Genomic DNA, 6000 nt, shown 5'->3' with positions numbered 1-6000 from the left:
TATCCATGTTTCTTACTAAAAAGAAATCAATCTGTGACCTCAAGGCTTCACTTTTGTAAGTGATGAAATGTTCATCCCTTTTCTTGAAACAAGTGCTAACAATCTTGAAATCATATGTTAGAGAAATTAAGAATAGATTATCCTTCATTGTTTAGCACCCTAAAACTAAAACCACCATGCACCCTCGCATAATAACTTGCTTCCCTCCTGACATGACCATTAGAGTTCTCTCTAATAAAGATCTTTTTACTTTGCGGTAAACCTCTCCAACTCTTCCTAAAATAATTCCTCAAGACTGGCTTCTGCCTGGACTTGAGGTTTATATGCGCTAATAATATTGATAGTCTCATGTCCAACAGTTATTTTTAAGGAAATGATTATATCTCTAATTTTGTCAACTTCTACCATGTTCTTGTTTCATTCCTTATCAACAATGGTGCTCATCCCATTGTGTGTGCTTACTTACCTTACATACCAAAGCTTCAAACCTTGAATATTCTTAGCTTGTTCATAGGGCCATTTAGCTTCCTGCACAAGATATTAATTTTTCTACAAATCATAACTCCTACCGCCTTCATAGATTTACAATTCAAGGTTCCAATGTTTCAAGTACCAAATTTGATCTTCCTCACATGGACTAACTTTTTTGGTTGTGCTTGTCCAAAATAATGTGGTAGCCATTGCTCATTTAAAAGTACATCTGGGCGATAATGCAATGCCGCTAACTCACTCGTCATTGCATTCGAGCCATGCAGTGCGTTATTTATGGGCAACGACCTAATATTAACACAAAAATGTCTATTGTCCATATCCATATGAGATTCAACAAAGTTTTATGTTGACTATTGAGGGCCTAACACAACACCCCTCATTTACTCAGGCTTGGGACCGACCATCTAACATAGGCAGAGTTATTAGAGAAAAGTATATTTGGTATATAAGATTAAGTATCTAAGTTGTACCCTTTATAAATTTTCTTTATTGCTTGATAAATATTTTTATTTAAATATTAGTTTTTATGATCATAAATGAATTTATTTTATGGTTTTTATATATATAATATTTAAAAATATTAAGTAAATTATAATTGGTTCGATCACTTTTTGACAACAGTTAGATCATTAACCTTTAAACCAGTGCCTCATCTAATTCAGTTACTGGTCTTGTTTTTAAAACCTTTCTTCAATCATTGTTCAAGTTTTCATAATTCAATTGCTTTAATTTTTGAAGGTTGGTTGTTCCATTCGTTTTGAGGACTGCACCTCTGAGAAGACTATTCTGAAATATATGACAGATGGAATGTTGTTGAGAGAATTTCTTAGTGAACCTCGTCTAAACAGCTACAGGTGAGCTCATGTTTTTAAATTAGTTCCTGATTCAGTTGATGTGGTGCTATTTTTAATAAATTTTGTTTGTAACTGCAGTGTTGTGATGGTGGATGAGCCTCATGAAAGAACACTTTCAACTGATATTTTGTTTGGACTAGTAAAGGTGAGCAGAAAATTTGTTTTCTGGATTCAAAATCATTATATCTTGTATATTTCAAGGGAGTGAGTGGTGGACATTTTGGTTGGTTATTCTTGAACAATGAGCATCCTGACCCTTTTTCATGCAAGTTGAAACATGTAATTGATTATGCCTTGCATTTATTATCTTGAACGTGTATAACAAATCTGTTATCAGACTTTTGCATTAATTTGCCTGGCTTCGTTTGGGAAAGTGATGGCATGTATTTTTTTGTGGTGTTGTGAAATGATTCTTATGTGGACGCCTTCCTCTTTTTAACCCATCAGAGCAAGATACTTATGTTCTCTGTTTTTATCCCATAGGATATTGCGTGTTCTCGGTCTGATCTTAAGTTGCTGATCTCAAGTGCCACACTAGATGCAGAGAAGTTCAGTGATTATTTCGATTCTGCTCCCATATTCAGGATTCCTGGGAGACGATATCCTGTTGAAATACACTATACGAAGGCACCAGAAGCTGACTATTTAGATGCTGCTATTGTAACTGCTCTCCAAATCCATGTTACTCAACCTCCTGGAGATATGTTGGTATTCTTAACTGGTCAAGAAGAAATTGAAACAGCAGAAGAGATCATGAAGCATCGAACTAGGGGTCTGGGGACTAAAATTGCTGAGCTAATTATTTGTCCTATATACGCAAACCTTCCAACCGAGCTGCAAGGCAAGATATTTCAACCAACTCCTGAAGGAGCACAGAAGGTAGTCCTTGCCACTAATATTGCCGAAACATCATTGCAATTGATGGGATCAAGTATGTTATTGATCCAGGGTTCTGTAAGATGAAAAGTTATAATCCAAGGACAGGAATGGAATCCTTGTTAATAATGCCAATTTGAAAAGCCTCAGCAAATCAAAGAGCTGGTCGCTCTGGAAGAACAGGTCCTGGAAAGTGCTTCCAGTTGTATACTGGATACACTTACTCCCATGGTTTAGATGACAACACTGTACCAGAAATACAACGGACTAGTCTTGCAAATGTAGTTTTGACTTTGAAAAGCCTTGGGATTCATGACTTAACTGCACTTTGATTTTATGGATCCTCCACCTGCTGAGGCTTTAATTAAAGCACTGGAGCTTCTATTTGCATTAAGTGCATTAAATAAGCTTGGTGAGTTAACAAAGGTAGGTAGACAGATGACAGAGTTCCCTCGATCCCATTTTATCTAAAATGATAGTGGCTTCAGACAAGTACAAGTGTTCAGAGGATATCATTTCTATTGCTGCTATGCTCTCTATTGGGAACTCAATATTTTGCCATCTGAAGGATAAACAAGTATATGCAGACAATGCACAAATGAATTTCCAGACTGGAAATGTTGGAGATCATATTGCACTGTTAAAGGTTTAATTACTTCAGAGTTAGCCACTTGACTATTTCCATCGTGAATGCCTGTGATATTTTTTCTTGAATACAAGGCCATGGAAAAACCATGCAAAAAAACAAAACTTACGTCTAAAACTATAAGGTTTCTACTGTCATGTGGCAAGCTGTTGAATATCATGCTTGTGATATTTTAGACAACTTATTTTAGCCGCTTAGGCATTTGGTTTTACCTTCTGTTTATGTTCATTTATTGGAATTTTGTACTGTTCAGGTATACAATTCATGGAAGGAGACCAATTACTCAACACAGTGGTGTTATGAAAATTATATACAGGTACTTTACGTTTGTTTGCAAATTAGTGCTGTTACATCTATGTTTAGTGGAAATATGTATGGATTTAGCTTGGCCAAAAATTTGGCGTTGCTTATCTCGTATTTAATACCAAATTGGGCATGAATATGCTGAGAAGAATATATCTTTAAGCATCAGTAGGTCATAATCCGTGCGGAACATGTTTTTATGGAAATAGTTGATTGGATATCTTTAGTGCTGCCAATGTACAAGATTTTCCACACAGCTTTGTAATTGATGATCTCATTTTCACAGATTCTACTACCTGTCTTCTTTCCTTGAGTTTGAATTTTGATAGATTCTCTTCTGATGTTCAGGTGAGGAGTATGAAACGGGCTAGGGATATCCAAGATCAACTTGCTGGCCTTCTGGAGAAAGTTGAGATTGAACTTACTTCAAAAGAAGGTGATGTGGATGCCATAAAAAAATCGATAACATCTGGTAAGCTCTTGATAGCTGTACTTTTTCACTCTTTTTCATAGCCTACTTAATCTAATTTTAACCACTGCAGGCTTTTTCCCACATTGTGCGAGGCTGCAAAAGAATGGATCTTATTGGACTATAAAACATCCACAGACTGTTCATATACGTCCTAGTTCTGGACTGTCTCAGGTACTTTACAGCTGGAAGCTGTTGATAACTCGCATAATCTATTTCTCCAATGAATTGTTTCCTACCTTCTGCAATAATTTGGAAAAATATTTGCTTGGAAGATTTCTTGTGAACTAAGCTGGTCTAATGCAAAACAAACTAAAAATGTATACCCTTAAGTTGGCCTCCTTGCAATTTCAATAGAAATTTTACCTCCATAACAAGTCTTTAAATCTATTATCATGCAAATTATCTTGTAACTCTTCATAGCTAATTAATATTGTCACTAAGCTATTAAAAACTAGACTGGTCAAAGCACTAAATCAATTTTTAATGGTCAGACTGGTTGAAATGATTGCAAGAAATAGGTATATTTTTCATAATTTTATGTATGAAAATATTATATAACAAAATTTCAATAATGATTTAATTTAATGATAGTTTAACCAAATAAAAAAACGTGAGGGAAGGAAAAGTGCCAATAAGGCCCTGTTTGGTTGGGGGGGAGGGGAGGGGAGGGGAGGGGCTCCTCTTCCCTCCCCTCATTTGGTTAAGAGGAGGGGAGCCCCTCCCCTCCTCTCCCCTCCTTTGGTTAGGAGGAGGGGAGTAAAAATTTTCCCTCCCCTCCCCTCCAAAGCCTCCCCTCCAAATTGGGGGGGGGGGGACTCCCCTCCCCTCCCCCTCCCTTCCCTCCCTTCCCCTCGAACCAAACAGACCCTAAGTGATAAGACTAATGATGAGAGCAAGAAGGAAGAGGACGAGAAAGCTATATTTGTAAAGGAAATCAAGAAATTGAGAGTGCAAAGATCATAATAGGAAGAGGAAGCAGAGGAAGAAGCTGAGGAGGAGGAAAATATTGGAAAGCCAAAAGCCTAAAAGATGAAGAAGGCGCAAAAGTTGATGCTTCAGCTAGTAAAAAGAACAAAGGCATGGGATGCACGAGTGAATATAGTAGTGAGTGAGAGTAGAAGCTGATGAAGGGAGAAGAAGGTGAGCTGAGAGGAGAAGCTGAATCCTTGTGCTTTGCTTCACTTTATTTTTATTTACTTGAAGTCCCACGTTGCTTTTGATGGGAGAAGTTGGATCAGGTCGTCAATAAAATGCTAAAGGATGGGAAATTGTTTGCGAAGCACATAGGATGAGGCTTAGAATATTATCCACAGCCCAAAACTCATTATTTCCTTTCACCAGTTTGTTAAAGCTCATCTTATTGTTAATTGGTTTGTCAGTTCCTAACTGGTTTACTTTTCTCTGGTGTGGGATTAGTTTAGACTTTAGACTGGACTTGAGTATCTTTATGTGTTTTCCAATTGAACTGTCCAGTTCAGTTTTTAATACACAGCTTATCATGTGCTTAAATTTGCTGCCTATCAACTCTACATCATAATTATTGTTTAATGGCAGTCCAAGTTTATATAAATTAGAAGTCCCAAACCTAGTAACAACTCAAGTATAAAGACTTTTAGTGTCATTGAAGTTAAATATATGTGCCACTGGCTTGAATATGGAGGCTGTAATTTAACCTTATCGTGCCAGCCAACATCATTGATTCTGAAGGGAGCTATTACTTTTGTTCATAATGTTGCAAATTCTAGTTGCTTCAAACCTCCTTTTCTCAATTTTTTTCAAGGGAGGTTGGGTGTTCCAGTGCCATTATAGTATCCCAACAACTCAGTACCTAATAAATTTGTTCCGTTATTGATGAAGGTTATTATCATCAAAATTACTTTGATAATTTGTGAGAATTTGCTGTGCTAATTCATATATTTTATTCTCTCTGAATAGATTGATACATACAGGGCTAGAGGGGAAAAAATAGGGCCTGTTTGGAAACCTGTTCTGGGAACAATTTTTTGTTCTTCAGAACAAGAGAACAAAAAAATATGTTTGGTAACATGTTTTTAAAAAGTGTTTTGGAGAATAAAAAAACAAAATATTGTTCTGGAGAATAGAAAAATGGAAACAACTTTTAGGTGCTTTGGGATTATTGTTTTGGAGAATAGGGAGAATGAGAAAAACACTTATTTTTATTATTTTTTTATTCTCAGAACATGTTTTACAAAACACCAGTTCTCAAAACAATAAAATAAAAACAGTTTCAAGCAGCCCTATAATCTCCCAAAATCCTCCTCAATGATTGACAAAATAAAACCATAATTAAAGGAGATATTATGTAATCTGTTAAGTAAACCTAATTGAAAAATTAT

The 6000-nt window shown here is 36.0% G+C and overlaps 1 pseudogene; it reads left to right on the top strand.

The window, feature by feature from the left end:
- The first annotated feature begins 715 nt into the window (after nt 1–715).
- The window catches only part of LOC129292333 (pre-mRNA-splicing factor ATP-dependent RNA helicase DEAH1-like), a 39430-nt pseudogene continuing 34145 nt past the window's right edge, over nt 716–6000 (top strand).

The sequence above is a fragment of the Prosopis cineraria genome, unplaced genomic scaffold, assembly GCF_029017545.1.
Source record: "Prosopis cineraria cultivar Desert tree isolate PC_DT_omini unplaced genomic scaffold, ASM2901754v1 PC14, whole genome shotgun sequence".
Classification (NCBI taxonomy): domain Eukaryota; kingdom Viridiplantae; phylum Streptophyta; class Magnoliopsida; order Fabales; family Fabaceae; genus Prosopis; species Prosopis cineraria.
Note: the sequence above shows the minus strand (reverse complement) of the source record. Positions and strands in the feature narration are given on the sequence as shown.